Genomic DNA, 27,021 nt, shown 5'->3' with positions numbered 1-27,021 from the left:
CATTCCTTCTCTGCTCTCCATGCGTCTCCCTCGGCGGAACGACGATATTTGATGTATTTGCGTTCACTCTCCTGCGTCTGCCGGTTCCGTTCACCTCACCCTTCTGACCCTTCCAGCTACTCCATCTGCACCTCTCGATCCTTTATCCATGCTCCTTGTCTTCCGTAACGCGAATGCATGGGTCCCAATTCTTCCGCAAGCCAGCAAGAAATTTGAGCCCCGGTTGGTCATTGTGTTCCTTCGCTCTTGACCTCTATCACTCCTAGCTTGATTTCATGAGCAACACGTCGTACACTTGTTTCCTAGAAACGGACCACATGAAGGACTCATGAGCACACGAATCAAACATGCGCGTCATGTTAGGTTATGGCTTAGGAGAAGCTTAGGGTAGGGTTATGGCTTAGGGAGAAGCACAAGGCGATTGTGCAATCGGCAAAGGCATGCTTATAGGGATCACTGTACTTTATCGAAATAAATATTTCCGCTTGCAAGATGATCCTCAATGTTGTTCTCAAGAAGGTGAGGATCGACTGTTCTCATGCAGTATATACTGAACGCATGAGTGCATAGCGCAAATAATTCGAAAAGCGCTCACAATTAAAAATGCACGGGATAAAAGTGCTGCTTGAGACTGCGCGCCAAAACATGAAAACGGATAAAGGAAGCAGTGAATCGTAAGCGGAGATTATGTCCTGCAACGCGATAAAAATCGTGATTTTTGTTCGGTCCCAACTTAGCGTACAGTTTTGGTCAAAAATCCTGAATTCAAAGGATTTTCTTCAGCCGCAAAATGAAGCCATCGCGGCGTCATTAAAGTTTAAAAGACCGTAAACTGCTATGAGAAAGTTCACTGCTATGATAAGAAATCATTTCCTAGCATTTAAATGCCATCTGGCCGTTAATGTCACGTGGCGGCTCCATTTTAGGGCTGAGACGAAAATTCATCTGCTTCCGGTCTTTTGACCTAGCCTGTACAGTGAACTTTGAATTCAAGATATGTGCAAAATATAATTTGGCAAAAAAAAAAAAAATCTTCTTTCTTGTCGTTTTGATGATGGGCTTACATTTGTTAGGCACATTCGTGTTGCCTTGCTTTTAAAAACCGGAAGCTGAGCTTATTGTTTCCGTTTTCACTTAACAAATTTGCAGACGCGCTTTTGAGAAAAAGGACCTGGGTTCGATTCCTGGTCGTGCGAAAATCGCGGGTGATAGGAAAACAAGGATGGAGACGAGAGGAAAAAGCAACCTGTACTAAGAAAAGACTCCAAGAGGTGTAAACGACTGCAAACTAATCTAAAGTTCTCCACACAGCGTAAGCCGTAACTCGCCGTCTTCTACCACACGTCAAAATTCACAATACAACTAAGCATGTGGAAATTTGATCGGCGTAACAGTTTTTATCTACGTTGTCCAGGAAAGTTATGTGTATATATCATTTTGATTTTCTCCAAGGCGCCTTGAGTTAATAAATCAGTCCTCGCTAAATCGATATCGAATTTTTCAATTTATATTTCAATATCAAAATTCAGCGGAGTTTTCGGGTGCTTATTACAGACTGCAAAGTTCAGTTTTGTGAGATACTAATTTTTTGTCGGCAAATTAACTAATTTCTAGAAGGGGTCAAAGGTAATCTAAAATTTATATTCGATGTTTTAAAGGAAAAACAGCAGCCGCTGATGTAGCAACAATTAACGCGCAAGGAGGTCTTGTAATCGGCTGAAAAACTAAAAAATAATATCAATTTAGTTGTTCGGCCTTTGAAGCAGACGCTGAAGTTAATTTTTACATTTAAAAATTTAGTTGTAAAGTCGTGGCCGCACTCTACACTCGTGCCCCTTTACGTGCAGCTCCTCGTTTGCAGTGGCTTGTTACGCTTCCAAGCATTATCAGTTCCCTTACATAGGCAGTACAAAAACCTACTAAACAGTCTCATACGGTAACCTAAAGGAATACAGTCAGTGGAGGATTGCGTTTCACAGCGACTTGTGAGTTCGCAGATAAATGGCTCAAAACTCACAAAGTAAAGAGTTTCAAAGACACCGTTTTTGTTTTTGTTTTTTAGCCGCGCTCCTAATTTAATTTCCTCCTGTGACTTGATAATAATTGTGGCATGCAAACCAGAACTACCTGCCTCTCTGTTAAACCTGAACTTCAAGAAATGAGATTGGATAGATAGGATAGATAGGAATGAGGATAGAAGGCAGGGATGTTAACTAGAGAAGCCTCTTGTTGGCTACCCTACACTGGGGAAAAGGGATAAGGGGATTAAAGAGGAAAAAAGAAAAGGGATGTGAAGCACAGTCAGAGTTTGTCACGCAAGCTGCCGGCTATTAGAAAACTAAACAGTACCCTGTATGCCTTAAAGGCTGTCGACTTCCGTGACCACGGACCAAGGATCTTACCCGCCATTAAAAGGCGAGGATCGAGGCGGTCCAGCACACAACGCAGCTTATGTCTTTCACTCACAAATGTAGGTTAAGTCGCAGGTTTGGACCTTAGTTATAAGCTTCCACTATGGCCTGATTATCTGCGGTGTCCAGAATATCATTTTTGTTGGCTCCAAAAATGTGATTATTTATGTGAATATGGAAAAGCAAGGGCGGAGAGAAGGGGGTGCAGATTATTTTCTGCTTCACTTACTCTATGGGGAGCAGCATTCAATAGCCGGGAACAGGGCAGATGAGATTTTGCTGGGACATATGGGTCGAGGTGCAGTAAGTTGTGAGCATGACAATTTGCAGACCGTACGTTTCCAAAAATGAAGAATATCAAGTTATGTTCATGTAATTCGCGAGAACTTCAAGCCCTGGGAGAAGGAGGCGGCTGGGATACAGCAGGTGTTGTTCTGAGCCAGGCTCTTCTTCCTACAGTGCTAGATAAGAATCATCTGGGGCGTATCGTGGTTTGGGCAGTGGCAGAAAAGGAAGTCCATGGTCTCGATCAGGCAGCTATTACTTTCAGGGCAAGCTGGCAACTGGGCTCTCTCATGAATGACAAAGACCGTTGTCCATAGACTGTTGGTGCACAGACGGAGGAGGAGAGAGCATTCCCTTCGGATGAGCCTACCAGGTAGGTTTTCTATGCGAGCAGCACTTGCAATCCAGTCGTCTAGATGCTGGCTGGCAATGGCTTTCTTTATAGCCAGCCTAGATTAGTTGAAGTCCACCACTGCTTGCGTGACGGTGATCTCAAGACCGTGAGTAGATTTCACACGCTTGTTGAATTTTTCGCTTCCAGGGGCGCCACTAAGCGTCATGGGTCGCGCTGTTCGATATTCGAGGTTTCTTGTTGGCGGGAGCTACAGAAGTTGTCTTGAGCATTTCTGTGCCAAATCCGGGCGCTTTCCTCGTCATCTTTCTATCGACGAGCGCAGTGCGTTACAGCGGCGTCCCCTCGTGACGGCGGCTGCCTTGTACCCTATGGCAACGCGGTAGCGTTACGGGTCCTGTCCGGCCGGAAACGGAACGTGCACTGCCGGCTTTGCGACAGGGCAATCCTGACTGGTCCCGAGAGTGCTGGACGTAGTCATGAAGTTAGAAGAAGTGAAGTCGCTTAAACTTATGCTGGTCTGTCTAGACATGCCTTTCCACTGCCGCCGAGACTTCAGGACACTCCAACATGTCACGTGACCAACGCATCTGTATCAACTGCCAGCGTGCTCACATACTCTGATGACGTCACACACCCCACTGGCCAATCAGCTCTCGGCCTCGTCACGTGACCTTGCGACGTCAGCAACCTCTTAGCTAATCAGGAAATTTCCTAACACCGCCGGTACAAAGCCAGTGTGGAGATTATCGCTATCGCATAATTAATACTGAATTTAGGCAAATAAGCATGCACTTTTGGATATGCCAGGTGTTATCGTTGTGTCTGCATAATACCACTTTCTTGAGCAGCTTAAATTACCCGCAGCTTTGGTCTCATGGGAAGAAAATTTCGAGATGGGGTAGAGTCAAACTACCGCAAGTAGCATGAGCAGCGTGCTCGCGTCTATACGACGCGGCGTTCTACGCCATGTTCTGTCGTTCGATTGGCCCTGACACTCGATTATCCTTGACAAAGCAAAATATCTCCCCTGGCAGCGGTGAATGCCGACAAGCGAAATTCTGGGGGGAAAAGGGAGCCCTTGGCTTCTAAGCAATGCCGCATAAACGCCCCCATCGCCATCCCGGTCTCTCGCTTCTACAGTGGTTCAAATCGGGAAAGCCTGAATGAAGATCGCTTTCATGCGCAGTTGCCTGGTAAAATGGACCCATAGAACTCGAACAACGGGCACACTAGTTGAAAAGAACTGTCGCACGACATCGCAAGAGGCGGCAAAACAGAAATAGATCGCTTTCAAGGGCAGTACTTTTGCGCAGAAGTCGTCAGCGGCGATGGCATTGTAGAAAGCAGCGGATCTGCGTATCGTTCCCAACGATCCAACTCGACAACGAAAAGGAAAAGTGGGACACTGCCTGACGACAGGCCACTGCACATTACAGCGATGGAGTGGGTGACGGGTGGATGCTTTCTCATAGCCAGTAAAAATCGAACTGGGAGGAAAAAAAATACAGTCAAAGGAAACGTTACCCAGAGACCTTCCTCTCCTGCTTCTTCGCTAGTACAGGCAGTCAGCCATGACGCAAAGCAGCCTCATTCAGCTGTACGCAAGCATACCTCGGCGCACGAAGGGCATTTCTTGCTGCCGTTGAGTGCATAATTAACTGGCTAATTTGAGTGACGAAAGCAAATGTCTGCACTTGCGCAGTCGCTGCTGATTCCCGGCTTTGTGTACTTTCGTTATCTGATGCTGTGCAACACGTTTACAGCGGCTAACGAGAGAAAAAGAAGACGCTGCTGAATTCTATCCTGCGCACTGTTTTGTGTCTACAAGAAAGGTTGGCTTCGAAGTACGTCCCATATTACATCGTTTGCATTGCATAGGCAGAGATAAGCTAGGCTGTTTTCGTTATGCTACAGTGCTTCTTGGAAAACCATGATAAAACTCGGAACAATTTGTCGTGTTACCGGGACTTCCGTCGACGCTGATCACTGGTGCCACCAATGAAGCTCATTGCTCAATTTAGCGAGCTCTTTATAAACTAAAATCCTTGAAAACGCATTGCATATAGTTGCATTCACAATTACGTACCGCGAGCACGCTAATTATTTATAGTTATTTGGAAACAATATGGATTATGACGCTAGAGGATTTATTCTTAAACCACAGGGGGGTAATAACTTCATCTTAGTCAATAATCGCGTGAAATGTACATCCTTTGCCAAAAGTATTGAGCCCAGGGGGCCGCTTCTGAGCCATGTAGTACCGCTCATTTAGAATTAGTGGATGCCCCATCGATGGGAGAGAGCACGACAAAAATCTTCTTACCATCAAGAGATTCGGAACACTGCAAATTTATTAGAATCCGCGCGAAGTGGTTCAGAAGCAGGCCCCATAGCCTCCACATTTTTGACAGACTGTACATTTATCTAAGGCTCATAGAATATCTCATCATATGTCTACAAATTTACTAACAAAATTTAGTTAAAGCATTAAAAGTAAAGCCTATCTATGGATTACTGCAGTTATTAGCATTTATATGGCTTAAAGCTCTTAGATGAAATTTGTCTCTAATTGCATTAATCATACAAGGCTCTCCTGGATTATTTATGTGCAGCTGATATTCGTTCCCTTATAAACGTCAGCAGTACTGCACGATCGATGCTGAGCTCTGAAGATTCAGGTAGATGAATTCTTGAAACCGACACTGAAACACTGACTGTTCCTGTGGTGTGATTCAAGGTATGATCTCCGACTCAACACTATTTCTCAGATAAATGAGGGACAAATATCTCTCGGTTATTCATAAATAATGAAACAAAAATGATTACCCATGAGGCCATACTTCTAGATTAGTTTGTGATTCAATAGCCGACGAAAGCAAACCGCTTCGCGTTAACAAGTATATAGTGCATGGAGCATAAGGCACAAAAACAACCACAGGAGAACAGGTGAGGAAAGCAGAGAGAGGGTGGCGGGTAGCACATATTGAACCATGTATGTGTGTTGCATTTTTGTGGACCCACTCAGCAGGTGAATACTCTGTATCAGCTAGTAATCCGTATTCCAATTTTGCAAGCTGTTTATAGAGGTCATATAGAGGTCATAGAGGTCAGTCAAAAGTTTTGTAATGCAGCTTTGACGCTATACGCTGGAAATTCCCAGTCGAAAAAAACTACAGAACTGTGTCAAAAATACGACAAAATATCCTGTAGTTCTGTCGTAACCATCAGATATTTCTGTAGTTCTGTAGTACTTTTCTGTAGTTCTGTAGATTTTCTGTAGTATATTTCTGTTGTCTGTAGTTCTGTAGCACTTTTCTGTTGTAACTACAGACATTTCTGATGTTACTACAGAATGTTCTGTTGTCACAACAGGTTTCCCGTCAAAAACCGCACAGAAATTTTGTCGTAACATCAGAAAATTTTCTGTAGTTTTTCCCGACTGGGTTGCAGCCATAGGGGAGCTGAGGAGAACTAGTTTACGTTCACCTGTTGTAATTCCCTGAGATTTGTCGGCGTTCCACAAACTTTAATCTATTATCATCCAAGATAACGATATGTGACCATTTTCTAAAGATATATGTTTGCCGCCGTGTACCCACCTGTTTCCAACATTGACAAGCTTTTCTCTGGCCTGATGCTCGGCTTCACCGAAATGAAACACCTGGAAAGGGTTATTTGACCCCACAATGAACAGTTGAATAGACCACACCAAAACTATCTTGGCACCATAAGGCCACAATCACCACTGCGAATTTGCGCTAACTTGTCGTCGCTTTTTCACTTTGCGCGTTACAAAATGTTTCTAGCAAGTCTTAGTGGCACGCATCTCGGACCTGTCTATTTCTGTTCAGTGCACATTTTCAGATGTTTGAACAAATTCCGCCATGTCGAGAACTCAGCCGGGCGAAGTCCTGGTTAGCTTTCTGGTGTTCACTTCTTGCATCTCCTATTTCGTAGCAGAAGTGGCCATAATACGGATCATTTTGCCCTTGATCAGCAGGAAGTCAAATGAATTGCGATCGCGCTTTATCACGGCTGCGTTTGACCTGATCGGAAGACGACGACGAGAAAGGATCGAGATCAAGTCAAGATTTGCAGCTCATCACTGGGGAATAAATTAAGTCTCTAGAGGTTAACGTACGGCTAAGTCGCCTCCATCGTTATCCGGGTCGTCTGCTTCAGAATCATTCGATCACCCTTACCCGGGGGCTATTGCAATAGGAACTCAATGTGTACGTACCGTTCACCATTTTGAGCGCCACAAGCGACTCCAGTCAGTGCTGTCCACAGTGCTACCATCCAACACGCTAAACGAAATTTCCAATCAAGCGTTGTGGATCCCTTCCCTCCAAGCACATTCCTGGTCCCGTTCCTTCAGCTCCCTTTATTTCCCTCCTTCCGACTGCCATTTTTTTTCGTCCCAGCCGATTCTCAGCTCGACCGCTTCGACGGTTCCTCTCATAGAACAGAACCCGGCGATCCGGCGGCCCTGTCTCATTTCCATGACAACAGCGACTGAGCCCCGTCAGCCAGGCAGGCGGCTCTGCTCCCAAAGCGCAACTTCCCGTCCTTCACGGTCCGTCCCGCTTGCTCCGCTAGATGGTGGCACTGTTTCAGCCGGACGTAGTAGTAGTGACAGTAGAGGTAGTATAGTAAGTAGCCTGCCACTGCCCTTTGCGACTTTTCACCTAGGAGCCAGGGCTTTCTTCTCGACGCATTTGCGCGCAGCGGGGCTTGGCTTCATAGCGTCCGGTGTGTGTTTGTGTGCGTGTTTGTGTGCGTGTATAGAGGATAGAGTAGGGAACGTCGGCTGGGTGCCGCTGTTGCAACATCCTCCTGATTTCCAAAGCAAGGCTGGGATGAAATCCGCGCCGAATGCTAATCAGGTTCATTGTTGCGGATGGCTGGCGAGGCAAAACAATTCTCCATAGAACTGGCCGCCAACCCCGTTTTGGCGAGAATTATAGGCGTCCTGCGTTTTGCACCGAGTATGGTGCGCTTTTGTGCGTGCGTGAATAAACGCAGTCGGGGGAGGTGTCTCGAGCGCGTGCTCTGTGTGGCAAATGCGCAAACGACACTAGGTGCTCACTTTGTGTGTGTGCTTTGGTTTAATCAGGTAACCTGAGCTGTGAATTAGTGTGACACAATGGTAACGTTTTCTCTTATTCCTGGTGTCGTAAACAAAGTAAGCTCAACGTGCGAAAATTGACCTTTTTCTTCCCCTAAAATATACGTTTCCAAAAACTAATATCATTTGCTTTTCTTTTTTGTATATTGAACGTAGTATATCCTACCTTAATTACACCTGAAATCAATACTTTCTGCTTAACTTCTTCGTGACGTGAGTTCCTTATGTATGCTTAAATTGTAAACATCGCTAATAGGGACCAGTATTTAGCTCTAGTGCAAAAGTAGGTAATCTATCGGATGGGAACGAATGAGCTGCTATTTCTAGACATCTCGTGTTTAGCTTAGCGGCCAAGGTCGACAGCGCTTGTTCTAGCTTTTTTTTTTCATGGCTACGCTTTTCTTTTAATGAATAAATGTTTAGTTCACTCGTAAATATATACAAAGAGATGCAGCTGCCATGGTTCAAAGTTACGTCCCCTTAAACTCTATCTATTCATAGACCTGTAAAAGCATCAGGAACACATGAGCTACGCCTTTAACTGTACGACGCGACAGCGTTCATGGCTTCCGGTTGCGGCTCCCCTTCAGAGGCCTAGTTGGCCTATACACGGTGTTTTCTACCCAATAACTAAGCTCTTAATTTGTCATGATGAATAAACAGCGCTACAGACTAGGACGAAGGCCAAGAAGCAAACAGGACGGGCGCTGACTCGCGACTGAAGTTTATTGAAAAAAACCTTACCAACTTGCCCGGATGTCTCATCAATCTTAATTTGTGCATCTATTATCTCACGCATACAGATTAGCATACGATAATTAGCTACAGCATAATGCGACCCCCCCCCCCCTTCCCATAAAATTTGAGACATCATGAAATGACGAGTTGATAGGGGCCCCGCGTTGATGCAGTGGTTAAGATGCCTAACTGCTGTGCCGGAGTACCCAAGTTCGATCCCAACCGCCGGTGGCTGCGTTTCGATGGAGGCGAAACGAAGTGGCGGCCGTGTAGTGTGGGATGTCGGGGCACGTTAAAAAACCCAGGTGGTGGAAATTTGCGGAGCCCTTCACTACGTCCTATCTCATAGCCTGAGTCGCTTTTGGATGTTAAAAACCTACAAACCAACCAGTTGACAGAAGCAGCGAACTCGAATGTCACCTTAGAGATGGAAATTGAACCCTCTTGTTTCCTGGATAGACTATTTCTTGACCACTCAAGCCTATTTGTACGGCTTCATCATAGCGGGAGTTCATATATAGGCAAGCCTGCCACATTAAATCATCATCATCATTAGGAAGGTGATGAATGGTAGCTCATAACTGTATATTGATGAGTACATAACTGAGGCACAGATTAAAAATGTTATAATTAAGCGAGTAGAGAAGTACATGAACGCGAACAAGCATCCGCAAGGTTAGCCGCAGACTAGAGTCGTTAAAGTTGTCGCGTCATACTTTTAAAGCAACAGAATGAAAGGCCCCGTTCATCAGAAACTCCGCGTCCGGGTTGCGTGCAACAAATCATGGGCATAGCGCTGGCAGGGACAGCTGGACGCTAACATATCCGAACACTGTTACTAACGAGAGCACGTGATATCAAAACACTGGAGGAGCTATATGTGGGATGGTAGCCTACGTTATCGCGCCATGCCCTTGTAAGGAGAGCTGAAGTGTCCTAATAATATTTTACGACATTTACGCTTAGTTTTATATTAGCCTGTGTCGCATATTGATTCATCAAAAGCTGTCGCATGCCCCGCTGGCAGAGGCGGCTATTCCTTGAAATGTCTTACATTCTATATGCGTGTGCACGCGCCCTTATGTGTGTTCTCTCGGAGTATCTTTTGTCGGAATTGAAACGATTACCAGCATCGATTCAGTTTATATACGGCATCCCTGAACAATATAAAATGATATACAGGTGCGGTACGATAGTAAACTTTGTAGTACTGGCACCAGTGGCTCCATACGAAATCAATGGATGGATTATGAAAAAGAAAAAGAAACAATTACAGCCGCATGCCCAAAGATTACGGTAAGTTTGCCAGCTGATTGATGAAGTGATTATTTGAATAATGGCGCCGCGAGTGACCGTAAGACAATTGTTTACGACTGCTACAACAAATAATTTAGAGACTTAACATGTCGGAGAGAACGCTTGCGAGCGTCATCCAGAAAAATTAGGCATTCTGTTCCACCCACTTTCCGTTCTTAGCTCTGACCTCCTGTTCACGTGTATCCTTTAGAGTCGTGAAGCGTCTTTAGGGGGAGCCTCCCGGCAACGTTTATTTTTTGTTCGACCCATCGAACATTTGTGATTTTGGAATCCCACGTACGAGCAGCATTTCGAGTCGTAAATTATATTTGTGAAAAAAATCTGAGAGCGCTCATACTATGTTCGACACGCCACACGTTTGTGGCTTTGGTTTCCCACCGACGTGCAGCGTTGGAAGCACTACGCTCCACCTCAATCGCATTCACGGACTTCAAGCAACATGACCGATGCGCCGAATCGCCCCTTGGGTTTTCATCACGGCAGTGCTCACTCCTGCACACACGCGAAACGCGGCCGAGTCACGCCACCGGAGGTGAGCGAAAGCCGCTTTGCACCAAAGTCCGTGCACATCCGCCTTCTTCGAGCACGTCCACGTGCCCTGTCCGCCGCGCATTTTTCTTTTACTGCTACCATTTTCTTCCCCAACCTCTTCCATCGTTTCTTGACGCGTCTCGTCTAAGTGAGCGAAGGTGGACAGGTGGAGGGTGAGTGGCCGGGACGAAGATAGTTTTACGAAACCAGAAAACGCATACTAAGGAAGCTACCGCTGCAAAGAAAGTTTTGGCAGAAAGCGAAGATAAGAAATCGTTCAAGTAGATGTTCAATACAACACCTCTTCTAGATAAACAATAATTTCAAATAGTATCACAATCTTTTACAGTGTGCCACAAGGGCTGTTTGAACAGACTCAATGACTGCAAGCTGTGGCTCATAGACTGTGCCTGGTGAAATTCTTAAATAAAAATTAAAGTTTTTGGCCCAACAGCATGCGCACACAATGTTGCCAGCAGAAGTAATTACATCCGTATCAAGTAATCAAGAGCTCAACAATGAGGATTATTTTCTTCTCTCACTTCTCTGCCACTGCTGGTGCTCACATAGAGGACGAAACTGAACTTTAGGTAATACATGAGGCAAGGCAACTATTGAGATGCACTTGTCCTCCATTTCCAGAAGCCTATGTACGAACCCGCTCAGATAATAGAAATAAAAGAAAACGTGAAACCTCAACTGGTCAAAGGAGTCAAGCTACTGAGGATGCTCCCTGGAAACTCAGCACTGTTCACTACTAGCAAATGGCATTTCCTTCTTCACCAAAAAGGCTTCCAGAAAAACGCTCTTCCACCCCTCAGCCTAGAAAATGTTCCCGCCTCTTTTAAAATCCAAATTGAGAATGTCGTCCAAGCACTTTAACGGACAGCGGCGGTCTGTTGAAACAATACCAAGCGCCATTTATTTCTTTGCACGCTGAGCGAATATGTCAAGATCAATCTCTTTCTCGACGCTCCTACTGTTGTAAAAGCCTGTCAAGACGAGGAAACCCCCCTCGCAGTGTGGCTGGGCTCTTTCACGATGTGAAACAGGTCAGCTGTGCTTAATTAAACGATAATTGCTTCCTTCGCATTATTACGCGACGTTTTCTGATTTCCGCGCGTAGCAGCAATGCAAAAGCATGCTATACGCCAATAACAACCACGTTATTAGGAACCGCCGCTTAAAGTTGACATTTAGGGACCCTGTATCGAAAATCAAGAAAGTAATTGCTTATTAGCCGCCACTCGAGCGCAGCAGTTTGCATACAGCGAAAAGATACAGTTTTCTCAATTCCTTGCGCGAATGAAACTTAAGGATTCGAAGCGCAAACGATGAATCACCGCCTGTGGATCGTAGTTTCTCTACTAAGCTAATTAGAGCGACACTGAATTACTTAACGACTTGAAAGAGAAACAGTGTTAGCACTGATGCATTTCGGTGACAGTCAAAATGTGGACCGGACTGCGATAAAGAGTAACTGCTAATAATATTGCACATAATCAACAACCCGATCTCAGCTCTGTAGCTACGAAGAAAGGCTACCAGCTTTTTTTTTTTCGTAATTTACAATTACGTAACAAGGAATAACCCAACCTTTTTATCTGGCACTTTCAATCTACGTTTGATGAGAACGTTTCAACACGTATGCCAAGGAACACACGTCATTGTGCATGCTATAAAACATGTTATATTGTTAAACATATCACGCTGTTAGATCAGTCTTAATTTATACTGTGTAATATAGTACAACGAAATGGAGATGGGACAGGGCTGTCTCCGTAAATACCATCGTTGCATGCTTTCACCAAGCGACGAACACCCAGATAACAGCAAAGTTGGTGAAAACTGTTACGTTGAACATGACATGGAATGATATGCTTTGTTTCATATTCAACCTAAACCTGCATGTTTGCATGTTTTCCTGGGTGTTGCTAGACGTCCTCAAAACAGAGCCTAAACTTAAAAATATATAGTGCATTATTTTTATATTGCATTCACTCTCGCGAGTTTTCACCGTTAACATGAGCGTATGTCGTGACGACGATATCATCGAATGTCATTGGCTAACGAGAGCGGTTGTTTCATGGGTAATAGTCACGAAGGGTTGGGCTGGAACGGCCCGTCTTACGTAGAGTGAGATAGAAGATATATTTTCAAATCTCTGGATCACCACTAAAACATAACGATCCGGCCCGTCCTCATGCACTAAGTGTAATAGCAGTAAGATAGCTGGGCAATCTGTAGCAGGTCGTGATAAAAAATGGACAGTATAAAGGGCCTATACGAAAGTATATACACACATAGATGAAAGCAAGTGTCACGAAGGGATAGTGACGTGAATCTAAAAGCAGAGAATATTAAGAAAACACGACGCGCGACCATTCGTCCGAATGTCTTTCTGTCTTCTATGTGTCCCTGTGTGACACTCGTCTCGAAAGCACAGTTTTTCGCGCTGATTTGTTTTGTCCTGGCTGGAGGATCTGCCCATACAGCAAAGGCCTTTCAAGTGCGGAGCGAGTATCGTTAACATTAGCGGGATGCATCGTGATGGAAAATGTTTTATTCAAAAGTGACTATTGAGTAACAGGACACCTGAGTCGGGCAGTGAGGCTCTTTATTTATTAAAGGTATTTATATAAGTGCCTAATGGCAGTACTCGATTCGGGCTGCCGTGATGCGCTAGCGTCTGCACGCATTAATGCGCTTATTCTCCCATATAGAAGACCTACAGGCCGACAAAGGCATTAATGGTGAGAAGCAATTGTCAATGGAAGCATTTGCATAGCCTCTTTGGAAGCCCTTCACGCTGCCCTTACATGAACACGCGCCTAGCTTTCCTCCTACCTCTTAATAAATTATATATGTCTTTTTTTTTTTACTATAGATAATGATATTTCTGTTGTGCCCTCGCAAGCTGCTTTCACGGTAACAAGGACTGGGAACATTGTAGCGGTTTCGTATTTCACTGTTAGAATTGTCGCGCTTGTACCTATGGGTGTACAAAACATGCCAAGGTCGTCTATTATTACGCCGTGAACGACGCTTATTATTATTTTTTTTTACTACCAAGTTCTGGCGTGACAAGCTGAAATTGTAAAAAGGGAGCGCTGAAATTTAGCACTGTTCGCAGTTCTTTTTATTGCCTCGGCCTGCGTAATCCAGTTCATCTGCCCACGTTCTTTCTCATTAGTTCTATCTCTAGCCTTATACACATTAATGCCCCGATGTGTCCTTCTCTACCTTCCGCTGCGATAGTTGTGTGTGATTTTTTGTCCGCCATTTTTTAATTTTCATGCATGTCTAAGGTGGTTACCTAGATCGTGCATTAACAAGTAAACGATCTCGCGTTGCTCGTAGACGGGTATTAGCGTCACCGACAAGCGTCCAAGCCGTGCACGTTCCCAGTGTGTTCAGTACGAAGTATTTCCAGCCAAGCCTCATCCTCATCATTTTCCGAGATGCGGCAAACCTATCTCACTGATGCTCCGAAAGCGGCGCCTTCACTTCAGCCATCTCAAGCATACATTCGCATGACCAATAGTGTCTTCTGTTCTCCAAGACAGTATTATTGCCAATCAAGGTGGTCAGAAGTCAGCCACGTGATTAAAAACGCAATAGCTGCCTTGGAACCACTAATTTCAACACTGCAAAATCCCGCCATTCTTCTCGGAGAGCCCTAGAGGTTATCAGAGCTGATATTTAGTGGTTATGTGACAAGAATGCACCATCAGCGTCAACGAAGAGGAAAACGCGAACAGAAAAATGCAGAAAATGCTGAAAAATCAAAGCAAGAACAGAAAATTACCAGCGCCTGGAAAAGAATTTCACACGGGACCCATCAACACCTCTACGTAATTGCCTCTGTGTCATTGAAGTCAAAATCAGATGTGGGAACATTGAGTTCGTCTGAAGCGGAATTTTGATTTACTTTTCCCGTTTCAACTGTCTTTTTGGCATTTCATTGACGCTTACAGCACGTCTCGAGTGACTGCACCGGTCATGAGGACGTCTTCAACCTTATCTGTACAAACGTTGATTTTTTTAAGAGGGAGGGCAACGAGCACTGGTTGTGGCACAGCACCCAGAAACGGCCCGTTACGTTCACATGCGTCGAGTCCTACCCTGCGCATCTTTCCGTCTTATGCAATTTAAATATAATGACCTTAAGAATTGAGGAAGCGTTTCACAGCGCTAACTGATAATTAAAAAACGGGCCGATGTATAATTCCGACCACGTCAGAGTTGTCCGCGCTTCGAGTTCGTGACGACATGACTAGCAACGTGGGATACGCTTCAAAAGCACGCAACGAAAATGAAGGTGTATGAATGAGGGAAGGGAGGAGAGAAGAGACAGCGACAAGTATGGTTCTCCTACTAAGTTTCCTCGATAGCAGCCTCACCGACAAGTACACTGTAAAAGAAAAATTGCACCCTCAAGGCGTTTTTGGATCTACTACAACAACACTGCATCTCAAAAAGGGTGCAAAGTATGGATTTTATTCCGACAAAATGGGGGATTGATAATTACAGTTGCAACCTTTCACCAACTACTTTGTAGTTGCGCATATGTATATATCTTGATTATATTAGAGTGGCACAAATACTGACTAGATTTATTAAGACTCGGGCTATATTTGTCTTGCCTGCGCAGTTAAAGGAAAGGTTAACATGCATTATCGATAACTACCAATCACCTATATCTTAACATGCATTTTACTTTTTTAAATACGCAAGCGTATTTCCGTAAATATGACACCTCGATGCGCCGTTACAGTGTTATAAAATTTCTGGTGTCCTCATGGTGGTCACGGCGTGACTCCTTTTTAGCAATATATTCGGAAAAGGAAAGACAAGGAACGCTCTCTTAAGACACGTAACCCAAAAAACAAAAACGTGCGCAAAGCAAAGCAAGGCTAGCTTGTGCGATGTAATTAGGCCAAAGGAGACAACCAGACTAAATGCCATTAGAATGATCCATACCACGTTGCTGATGTTAAACTGCACGGAAGCTTACTACGGACTACGGCCGCGCGCTCTAATAGAGCACACTGCTGTGTTCTATGTGTCATCAAGCCTTCTCCAACAGAAATTATCACAGTGTGCTAAATAGGAACAGCACAAAGACAGGTTGTTGAGCGAGACGATGACGGTGTTTGATAACTAGAGCGTGACTGATAAGGCAAGGTGCAGTGTTCTGTCTTTCTTTTTTCGTCTCATCCGTTGCGTAGTAATTATGGAGAAGCGCGCCAGCGGGTATTACAGGCTTGCGAATTATATTGTTTTCAATTTTAATAGTTTGTGCGTAAATGGGATGAGTAGGCTATAAAGTGTTGTTTCTTTACTTTTGTAAGTGCTAATACGGGTCCCATTACACTTCATATATACAGAACTTCGCATGGTCAGTTCAAAATTGTTCTGCCCTAGTAGCACGTTGAAGACCAGTATTTCGCGCTTAACTAGGAACCTGGGTCCACGTCGGCAGTATGAAACATTATGAAAAAGTGCGTAAAATGGTGCAACTACTAGAATTCAGGATATGAACGTACATTGGTTGACAATTTTTGCTAGGTAAGCGTGAGGGCCTGGATGGACCAGCAAACTTCATGAAATGAGAATAAGTGGGATGGCGAAACATGGTTTCAAAGATGAGGCAGGAAAACCATGTGCAATACATACTGGACATACGACTACTGTATATGTTTAAATCTATTTTATTTGGCAAATTATTCCACACTGTCTATACCTTCATGTACATTGCCATTCAAAATTGTATATATCATCATCACGAACAGCCAAATTTTATTCTGTATGTAAATACTGATTTGTGATGTATTTGTTCATTAGGATGTATTTTATGTGCACTTTCTTTTGTTCTTAATCATGTACATTTCCTGTTTTGGTCATTTGTCGCCGCCAATGTGAATGTCTAATGTCTAATAAAAGTTTTTCTAAACAGGAACACCAGACATGTGTATATTTGCCCATGTCTACATTTGGCCCTACTGTCACTTCCTGACGGATACCTTATGGATTATTTGGACGATGACCTAACCAGCTAGAGTATGAAGGCTCTATTTGCCTGCACTTCGCAGTGCGTGCTTCTTGAATAGGCATCTCGACACATGCAGTTGCACGCGCGTCTGAGGATCCAATAGCTCGAGAATCAGATACATGCCTCGTTCCGTTATTTAAATAACGGAGCTCAAATTGCTTTCAGATATCATTTTTGCTTAAGCGCTTTATCGATATCTTGCGGCGTACCTAGTCCTCTCCTGTTTATTTAAAAGGCTGCTTGTTTCATCCACAAACCACGAGTTCCAATAACTCAGATCACGGAGATGACACCCGGAGTAACTTGGAATATGTGGCTAGTACTAAGCCCTAATTAATCAAAGGGGTCATGTATATACGTGTCGTAATTAGGAATATTGCTTTATTACATAAACCTTACAACTTTAACGGCGGTAACCTAACCATAACGTCCTTTATTTACCATTTTGAACGTTACTCCTCTCCGAAATTGTTTATTTCTTTCCGCCAAAATTGCATACCCCGCTCCACGATAGGAAATCCATTCTCTTAAGAGCCCCAGTCTACAATTTAGTTCAAGTATAGCCGAATTCAAGAAGATGTTTTTGTCATCTCATGACGGGCGTATATTTTGCTTGCTAAAAAATAGTTCGTTTCAGGAAGACAAGGAAAAGAAAAGGCATTTTATTCTCGATAAGCTGCGAAATATTTGCTTTTCATCCCGACCACGTGTGGATCCTAGACGTTGTTAAAAAGTGCTCGCGAGCCCTTAATATCAGATCCCATGTTTAAACCACTCCCTGCGAATATTTCCGCAGGAGAAAGGAACAAGGAGAAAGATAGGTTCGCAAAATGTATTTTGACAATCTCCTCCCTTCTTACACACTCCAACAAGCGCTCCACTAGATTAACCTTGTATGTATCCATACATTTTCTAATACTCTTTCGAACACTCCCAGCCACTTTCGTTTTCCGACAGTACAGAAGGCCCCGACACAACAAGGGCGATACCCGCGGGGGCGTCGCGAGCCGCGATTAGATCCTCTGGTGTCATTGTGCTATAAGCCCTAGCACCAGCCTTCCAGTGTAAACAGAAACTCGTTTGTAAGAGCCTTCGAAGAGCTTGTCCGCTTTTCGCAGCTTTCATTTCTGTTTTACATTAACAACTCCTTTCTTCGCCACATTTCTGCTCGTGCGGAACACGTTGGAGGGCGCATTCAAGCGAGATCCAGCGGCGATGATGTTTCGGTTCCTTTCGCGCTATGTGGTCTCAATAAAACTGTGCAGTAGAGTGAAACGTGAGCTAGCAGCTCCTGCCTATAATGCTGAGAATACAAGGACTTATTGGCGGGTTAAAGACTGATCAGATGATGTGAATGCGCTATCTACGCCTAATCGAGCTACCTAGCTGTACAGCCGGCCTATTGCCTTCAACTTCGTTCAGTTTAGAAGCATGTGAATTCAAGCCCCGATTGGCTGCTGATGAATCCAACCTTCCTGGCGTTGCACTGTACTAGCGCAACCGAGTGTAGACTCACGCTGCGAAACACTCTGGGCGATCCCTATTTGCATCGCAGCCCAGCAAGATTCTTCGTAATGAGCGGCAAGGGCCGACGTCTACCGCCTGTCACGAGGTTGCCGCTACGGTTAAGAGGATAAGGCTCGCTCCCTCGGCGGGGGCGCGGATGTTGCCAGCTTATTTGTCAGAAGCCACATGCGAGGACGGCTGAAGTCGGAACGAGCGAGCCCCCAAGGAGGAGCAAGAGTGAAAGGGGCGCTGTAAGAAGGGGTCAGATGTAATCCAATCCGTCAATAAAACGCTTCATGAACACGGACCGCCGACACTCTCGGGAGAGGCCGATGGGACCCAGTCGCTTCGTGTCATACTCGGGCGCTCGAGAGACGCATGTAACAAGGTCGCCTCCCCCCCCCCCCCCCCTCACTCATTCCCTCTTTTCGTCTCGTTGCCCTTGCTTTCTTAACTCCGCGCATTCGCTACGATGTTCCCTACCAATAAAAACGAAATAGAAGGGATGGTAGAAAGAGTAGGAATCTGCCGTCGGGGCCGGTATTCGAGTTCTTACAGCTCGACTCTCCTGTTTTTGACCCACCGTTTCTCCTATGCATAGGCTCTCTTTTAGGCTTTTTGTCTGCTACGAGATCCAATAAAACGAGCAGGGGGAAGATGTCTGCAATACACCAGAAAAAGCACTTTCAGTTCTATCAATCGGAACAACTGCGCTCCGTCCTTTATCTGAGCCCGAACATGCGCCTAACGGTTGTTATATCCCTCAACGAACAGGCTGATCCTTTGTTGCTGAAGGCTGAACTTCCTGCTGTTTTATCTCGAACTTCTCTTCAGGAGCCAGTTATTTTCCCGGCGTGTAATGTGAAGGTTTCACATTATTTTTATAGCAGCACTGGACATCTCTTGCATCTCGGAGCTTTAAAACATTCCCGCTTAGATCAAAGGTCATATATTATTCTTTAAAAAGTTGCTTTTTTTCGAAGACACATAGACATTTAAAGATTTTTTTCATATCTTATATTTTGCATTTTTACTGTTTGGCCGAGAAAAGGTTAGTGGGGGAGTAACTTTTTTATCTCACGAAGTTATCACTATGTGTAGAGCGGTCATCACGCTAAAACGGCACTTCATCTAACTCCTTGACCGATTCCCACCATTTCCGATTTTCCATTGCATATTTTTACGATCAACCTTTTCTGTCTATCACCAGAACAAGCTTGTTTCCGAAACAGCGTGTTTGGGGTTGTCTGGAAGGTTAGCATCAGAACTTGTTCTGGAAACGAAATGGTTAGAAACTGGAATCTGATCTGCCTTTTGAAACTGATATTTTCCACACTGTAAATAAACACCCCGTTACGTACTGAATAAGTACCAGTCGTGGTTGAGCTTGCGAATAACACAACACGGAATCCTGCGGTCATTGACGAAGCCGCCCACTCGCTGGCTTAAACCCGCTACTGAAAAAATTGTATCAGGCAATAACCTCACATTTTCTCACACAATCTCACTCAATTCGCACAAAAAATCACATACAAATCGCATATCATTGTTTTAGATTTCATAGTTTCTTGTGCATTATTATATATTATGTGAAATATTTTATGTTAATGATGTCCACCGTATGAGAGTAGGCGGTTTGGTGAGATTTTGTGAGGTTATTGCCCGGTAGAAATTTTAGTTTTTCAGTAGGGCCCCCACCATTCAATATGGATCATGACGGTGACGCCGGCCGAGCAACGCCTGCGGTTAGCGACTGACAGCATTATCGCTATCGCAAGCGGCGCTCATTTGATGGCAAATCTGACGAAGACGTCGACGAGCACCTAACAACGAATGTGAGCCGGCACAATCGTTGGGATTTGACCGTGAAACTAGCGAACATAGTCTTCTTCTTGGAAGGAACTGCGCTCATTTGTTTGAACTTCGTGAAAGCTCACTTGCCTGCTGAGATCGCTTCACAGAAGGAATTAAGAACTGTTTTGGCGGCGGATCAGCAGAAACGAAACGCACAGAGCAAATATTGCTGCAGCAAGCACAGGTTTGCACGCCTGGTGAGACATGCATACATATATCGGGGACATTGTGACGTTGCGCGAGATTGTAACCCCACGGATGTCTGAGGAACATTATGTGGGACATTTGCTGAAGGGATCGCTGAAGACGTATACACGTTCCTTATTATCAAAAAGAAATTTGAGTGACTCCATCAACTTCTTGGAGTCCGGCTCGAAATGCGCAACGCTTTGACGACCACAAGAAATGTGATGACTAAATCTCTTCCCAGCAGCGGAGGAAACGAAGAACTGCCTATACAGGGAACGCGGTTCGTCAGCAACTAAGGCCCGACTACCATTCCTAACTCACACCAGCTTCTGCTTCCTCTATCACTCTTCACGTTCTTCTCCCGCCTTTTCCGGACGCCCCAAAGCACGTGATAATATCGTAGTTTAGAATCAAAATTAGCAATTTGTTCCAGCAGAAACTACTGCGTATCTGCTTAAACAAGGCCTGTATTTGAACGAACCGTCCCACTCGGCTAAGAAACCGGAAGCTAGCAGCCAGCGCCATCGATGGTTTTGTTGGCGTGGGCAGAAAATCCTGATTGGTGTTAAGGAATGACGTCACAAGTGGAGAGGCGGAATTACAAGCTCATTAAAATATTACACAAATAGTGACTGCAATGTGTCAACATGAACAACCGTCCTCAGGAGTTGTAAACGAATTTCTCTGAAAATAAAATTGGAATTGGGACCAAATGGGAATCTGACCCATCTTGAACCCAAACAAACACGCTGCCCTTAGGGCACGCAGGGACATTCGTACGCCTTGGTGAAAACTTGGCTTATTTTATCTATGTATCGCGGTCTTTCACACTGACACTTCCAAGTACAGTCTTTTTCCGCGGACCGTTTCCGTTTGGAACTGTCTTTCTGAGGCCATTTTCCAGTCTCCCAATTTTAGTAAAGCTCTAGAGGAGCATTTTCATGACTAAACAGGTGCTGTATTTTGTTGTTTTTCGTTACTGGCTGCAACCGCCTGAACTGCCTATTTGTTTTTGTTTTTTTCTTATCTGTGAAGTATTGAATGTCTTGTATTGCCCCTCCTGCAATGGCCAAAATATTGGCCTGCAGTATGTTCAAATAAATAAATAATGAGGTAGCTTTCGACTGTAAACTATTGAGCATGCGCAAGATTACACCGGCACTTATCAAGCGATTAGTAATTAGGTGAGCAGCAATGTGCATATCGGCGTGGAGTGAATGCATGCGATCAAAGGTCCGCAAGAGGAGCTGTTGACTAGAACATTTAACCCCGACCCACATCACCCTTAGTTACACTCCAGTGGTTTGTAAAAATGCCCAGAAATCCTGAACAAGCACATTTTTAAAATGGCTAGCTGTTTATGAGGCAATTCAGCCCACATGGCAAGCATACACCACGAATAAAAACCTATATATCCGCAGATAACCCATTGGCAAACATGTAGGTTTGTGTTAATTATTGCAAAAAGCAGCCCATTCGTTTTCAAATGCAATCTTAACTACTCGGTCCGGATGCAGAACATATATCAAACCCAACATTTTGTTGTGCATTGAAACAGTGGATCACTTTCATCAGAATGTGCATAGAGTATCTTATGATATTTTGTACTGCTTGACAAATAAAAGTGGCGTCCAAGAAATTTTGGCTTTTAATCTCATTGGTGTGATCGCAATACACTGAGATTAATGGGGTAGAAAAAAAAAGATGTGGAACGCATAATTGCATAGTATAAAGGATAGAAAATTTATAAAGCGTTGCATTTGGTTCCAGCATTAATAATGCAGAACTCAATCTGTGCGTTAATTGCCCTTCAACATGCGTTAACAAAAATTACAGTTTTAGGTGGCGCGCACAGCAGCTGAAACGGTCTCTCTATATTATGTATGTGCTTAACACTGCCACGTAACGATTAATAATTCACGACGTAACCTCACCAAGGCCGCACCTGTAACTTATATATTTTCCAGGCCGACTCCAACCGGCTGCAGATGGGTTAATATGCTGTGGACCTACGCAACAGACTGGCCTTACGCTATCGCATAATTATTCCCAGCTCGGATCAATTTAACACTAATTGCTGGCGTTCGTTAACCGCTTCACAACAACGCAGCGCAAGCGTGGTTTTTGGATTCATGAAGAACTTCCAACGTCGGCTCGTAGGTACATCTTTCTTGGAGGTGCAGTCTCATTATGCCGCAAAATTCATCTGATTAAATGTCTAGCGTTTCGATATAAAGAGTGAAAAAATTATTACTTTTCAGCCAGAAACAAAGCAGTAAAATCGAGGAAACAAAGCGTAGGAACGTCCTTAGTTCCAAACCTTGTCAACCTGTGCGCAAGGCTTCACGCGGAGCCTCCCCGTATAGAGATTTGTGATATTAAATTCTTCCCATGCGCGTATGGCTTACGAAACGCGGCAGATGTCACAAGTATTTGAAACATTCCTTCCCATTCTTCGCACAACGATGTACCAGAACTAATTCCCACGCGAGTGTTCCACGGCGACATATTATTACGCACATCCGGACACAGTCTCGATTCTCTTGCCCGGTAATAAGCGAAAAGCGGCCTCGTACGTGCTTTGCGCCATCCTCGCGAAACAAAGAGTGGAATTATCGTTTTGAATAACTGAGCACGGAAAGAATTCCACACAGTCCTAATTCTTTCATAAAAAAAGTTCATGCCTCGAGCTTCCTTCCGTCGTTATCATGAAATCTGTGGAATCATTGCTCACGAACAAAATGCATAGCAGACGTGGTTTTTATTATCGTGTTGACAGTTGAAAATGAAATATTTTTGAAGGACATTGTCAGCCTGCTAGTATTTGACGCTGCCGCCTATAACGAAATATTCTTGCGTTTGACTGCTTTCTTTCGATGCTAATAATATATAAAGAAAATTACAAAGTTTTACACTAATGCATACGGGCAGTATGTTGATATATATATATATATAAAGAAGCCAACAGTCGGCGAGGCCAAGGAAAGCATTGGCGATTGTACTTTGTTTTTTTTTTAATTTTTAATTCGGTAATCACATAAATTAGTAATGTAATCTGTTTACGGGAAAGATAAACACAAAGTAGAAGGAAAAACAACGTGCCGACGGTGGGAACCGAACCCACGACCTCCGAATATCGCGTCCGGTGCTCTTCAAACTGAGCATCATCAAACAAGGCAGGAAGTATAACCGTATAACCGGCGAAGCGCGGCGATCACCATAAACACAGTGATAACGCCGCCATGGTTGTGTTGAATTATAATGGGAACCCTCATTTGCCCTTCATTTATCTGCTTATATATATATATATATATATATATATATATATATATATATATATATATATATATATATATATATATATATATATGGCGCTGGTGAACACTCTCACGGTTCGTATACAGACAACATTAATACCCAAGAAAGTAGCAGGGGGGACAGCGGCCGATGTAGCTCAGTTGGAAGAGCACCGGACGCGATATTCGGAGGTCGTGGGTTCGGTTCCCAACATCGACACGTTGTTTTTCCTTCTACTTTGTGTTTATCTTTCCCCTAAACACATTACATTGCTAATTTATGTGATTATCCAGGAAAAATTAAAAAAAAAAGACAAAGTACAATCCCCAATGCTTTCCTTGGCCTCGCCGACTGTTGGCTGTTGGCTTCTTTCCTTCACATATATATATATATATATATATATATATATATATATATATTGTTACGGGGATGCACCTAATGTAACAGCACTGCGATGGGCTGAACTCGACGCTGAGACTTCAGTAGCCGTGCAGTGTCCACTCTGTCAGCGTCGTTCTCTTTCTCAACGCTTTGTCGTCGTCGTCTTCGTCAGTGAGTACATCACTTTGGTACCGCGTTTCCAGGTAACACTACCCCCCTCGGCAAAAGGCAACGTCCCGGTGCGTATTAGGCGTGCGATGTGGAGGGGGAGTAATATGGCTTTAGGCGAGCGACATGTACGATTTCGGAAGTGGGTGTAGCAGTCGGTGACTTTGGGTGGAGCGGTGAAATCTCATAGGTCACGTCGGTCACTGGGCGTAGTACACGGTAAGGACCTGTGTAGTGGGGCAGAAGTTTTTGACACAACCCCACACGACGGCACGGAAGCCAGAGCAACACCAGAGATCCGGGAGGATAGTGCACATCGCGGTGGTGAGCGTCGTAGCGGCGTTTTTGAGTTTCTTGAGAGATGGTGAGATTCTGACGAGCAATCTGGCGAGCAGCGTCGGCTCGGGCGATGGTATCGCGGGCATAGGTTGTGACGGGGCTAGCGGCGGGAAGCAAAGTGTCGAAGGGCAGTAAGGGGTCTCTTCCAAAGAGAAGATAGAATGGAGAGTACCCAGCAGTGTCATGACGCGAAGAGTTATATGCAAAGGTGACAAATGGCAGACTAATATCCCAGTCGCGATGACTGTCGGATACGTACATTGCGAGCATGTCGGTGAGTGTGCGGTTAAGACGCTCCGTAAGGCCGTTCGTCTGAGGGTGATACGCAGTGGTGAACTTGTGCCGAACGGAGCAAGAGCGAAGTATTTCCTCAACAACTCGGGAAAGGAAACAGCGGCCACGGTCGGTGAGGAGTTGACGGGGAGCACCATGGTGTAGTATGACGTCGTACAAAAGGAAGTCAGCAACGTCTGTGGCGCAGCTGGTTGGAATGGCGCGAGTGACTTTTTAACGGCCCACTCTGCCCTTATCGACTGCTCCAGCGGCCTTCTTCGTTTGGACCTACCTGTCTCCTCAGAACATCCTCCATCTGCACCCCACCTTCGCTCCACTGAGTTCGCTCGCCTGCCCCCTGACTCTGCTGTTTACCTACCTCTGTCACCTTTCCCGCCTGTGCCTGACGGTGACTATCTTGCTTGCCCTATCACCGAGGTATTTCTTGACCGCAACGTCGTTCTTCCTCATCTCATCGTACGCGTTACACAGAACAGCACCTACCTTCCTATCCTGAACTTCAGTCTGTCACCCCAAGTTCTTCCCGAAGGAATATCCCTTGCTACCTTGTCCCCTCTCACAAACTGCACCATTTGTGCACTCACTCCTGGCCCACATTCAAGCGTCCTTCCAACACCCGTACTCTCCACCACAATTACCGACCCTATTTCCGCAATGATTGCCTCTGACCTCAGCCCCGAACACGCTCAGGACCTGCACAACCTTTTGTTATCCTTCTCCGACATTTTTTACTTTGCTGCCGGTTCTCTGAGCCAAACATCAGTTGTGACTCACCGCATTGACACCGGCGATGCAAAGCCTGTACATCGGAGGCCTTATCGTGTGTCCCTTTCTGAGCCCCAAGTCATCCAGCAGGAGGTCGACAAGATGTTGGGCAACGATATCATCGAACCTTCGAACAGCCCCTGGGCATCTCCTGTCGTGCTCGTTAGAAAGAAAGACGACAGTTGGCGCTTTTGTGTCGACTATCGACATCTGAACAAGATTACAGGAAAGATGTTTACCCGCTGCCGCGAATAGACGATGCCTTGGACTGTTTACATGTTTACACACATATATATACATATATATATATATATATATATATATATATATATATATATATATATATATATATATATATATATATATATATATATTGTTACCTGGAAACGCGGTACCAAAGTGATGTACTCACTGACGAAGACGACGACGACAAAGCGTTGAGAAAGAGAACGACGCTGACAGAGTGGACACTGCACGGCTACTGAAGTCTCAGCGTCGAGTTCAGCCCATCGCAGTGCTGTTACATTAGGTGCATCCCCGTAACATCTTGGTTGGAGGTGCGGCGTACGGCATCCTCATCCTCACCTTGGAGCATCGACGCCGTCTTCAAGCCGGGACCATCACCGAGGGCCCAGGGACATCGCCGAGCAGCTTCGCCCCAGCCCTTCAAGCCCAGACCTGAACAACTACCACCGCCCAGCCCCCAGCCCGGACCTGAAGGCAAGGAGAACAGACATACCAATCAGAACCAAGACGAAGGACCCGAAAGACCCAAAAGACCCGAATGACCCGAAGGAACCGATGGACACGAACACGCAACCCCCGTCCAAGCTGCCCGACGTGACCTCGAGCCATCGGTCCCATGGCCTCTGGTGACGGATGGCTGACAGCTCCAAGGGAGGCGGATCACCCACGCATCAGACATCGTACCGGCAAGCCGTTCTAGTCTTCCTTCTTCCTCTTCTTCTTCAAGCATCCAGACACGCCCATCATCATGCCATAAAATCATCAACATCGCTAAACTTCCTAGTCCACGATCGGGACGATCGCTCGGTGGCCCCGGGTTATGTTACGGACGACAAGGAAGAAGAAGCGGGCAGTGGCGCAGGCAGGAGCGCTCGTGCTAGGCCCGCGAACATTCATTAAACGTCATCTGCCATCGTCATCGGTCATGTTCTGTCTTCTGTCTTCATCAGCTTGCCGCTTCGTAACAATATATATATATATATATATATATATATATATATATATATATATATATATATATATATATATATATATATATATATATATATATATATATATATATATATATATATATATATATATATATATATATATATATATATATATATACACAGCTCGAAAAGCGGGCGTTACAGCTTGATAATCATACGATAAAAGGATG

Source organism: Amblyomma maculatum, chromosome 2 (genome assembly GCF_055883805.1).
Source record: "Amblyomma maculatum isolate TAMU_Amacu chromosome 2, ASM5588380v1, whole genome shotgun sequence".
NCBI classification, from domain to species: Eukaryota; Metazoa; Arthropoda; class Arachnida; order Ixodida; family Ixodidae; genus Amblyomma; species Amblyomma maculatum.
This window is presented reverse-complemented; position numbering follows the sequence as displayed.